We start from the raw sequence: 1,544 nt of genomic DNA on the forward strand, positions 1-1,544 counted from the left end.
TTTATGTTTTTTTTTTCTTCTGGATACGCTTTTATGCTCGTCGGAGAAATTTTTCAAAAGGGCGTCCGCCATTGTTCCGATAGTTTAGAGCCAGTTACTAGGTTACCATGCGTCATTACGAGGGAAGTGACGTTGCGACTGTTGAAGCGTTTAGTTTAGTCAGTGCGTGGCCCTCGTAAACCCAAGGCCTAACACTGATGGTATACCCTAGTAATAGCTGCTAGGACATAACCCGAACGAAACCGGAGTTGACCGTACCTCCCTCGGGTTGCCAGGTATTCTGATAAAAACTCTTTGGGCCAATTACTGTTCGAACCTGGCGATATATAAGCGAAGCGCTGGAAACCAGAGGGTGTTCTTGTACGTTGCGTCCATCTGCACAGGATACCGCCTTTCCCGAGGTCCTGTTTTATATAATGTTCTTTTAGTGGTGTGTCTTATTCGTAGATGTCAGGAGGGAGACAAGAAGGATGAATGATATGCAGATTTGTGTCGTTCATATTCGTGTTATAGTCTACATATACTTTAGTTACTGTAATAAATGTATCGTGTTCGTAAATATTAATTTCCTTCATTTTATTGTTAGCATTGTCTGACCGTGAAACGCGGGCTTTCTTTACAACATTGCCACCCGGAAGTATAACGGGCCAACATACAAAACTATGTGTAACTTTAAACGTTTATAGTATGGTTAATACACAGTTTAGTGAGAATTACTCATAAACGCGGATGGCAAAAAGCAATAACAAAGACCCGAATGACGTCAACTTCATTCTATCTCTAGCCTGACACTGACCAAAAACAATGAAGTCAAAAGACAAATATTTCTTTTCCCTCTGATCAGGCTAGGACAGTGCAGTGGCCTGATCTTTCAGTCCCAGGGAACTTACCAACGAGTTCCCTCTTTCTATCCTCCTACTCATTTCTTTTCTTTTGTTGATGACCGACTCTCGGGGATCGGTCCGAATCGTCACACTGACCAACAAATGACGTCAAAGGACAGACAAGTCAGGGCCACAGAAGAAAACAAATCGTGAGTTGTATTCAACAACTCAATCAATGCAAGCACTTGTTTCCTTGGCCACTACTAAACTAAATACAACTCACTCGGCGGTCCACAAACCTAAAAATGACGTCAAAATTTGGGTCTTGGGGGAATTTCGTATCAGGCTATAAGTTAACGATGGCTACGGTCAGTGCCAGGCTGTGAGTCTACGAGCGTTGCGGTTGATACATTTGATAGGCAGGCATAACAGGTGAGTATTTTACCAACACACATCACATCAATAGATAACAGGAGCAACATTATTTTTTCAGATGTACACACAAGCTACAAATGGTTCCCATTTTCCCATATGGCAACGCCTTGTCATACCTTCTTCATTACCAACGACCTTTTTTCCAAGGACAAGACACACGCTGTGATTCCCATCGAATGACATCGCTGCCATTCGTGTTTGTTTACATCAGCCCGCCTTAAACCTGTTTTGGGAGTGCATTTTTCGTTGTTTATATATCATACAACCTGCATTTTTCCAGATAGC

The sequence above is a fragment of the Berghia stephanieae genome, chromosome 2 (genome assembly GCF_034508935.2).
Source record: "Berghia stephanieae isolate SIO BIC M18660-M18661 chromosome 2, UCSD_Bste_1.3, whole genome shotgun sequence".
In the NCBI taxonomy this organism is placed as follows: Eukaryota; Metazoa; Mollusca; class Gastropoda; order Nudibranchia; family Aeolidiidae; genus Berghia; species Berghia stephanieae.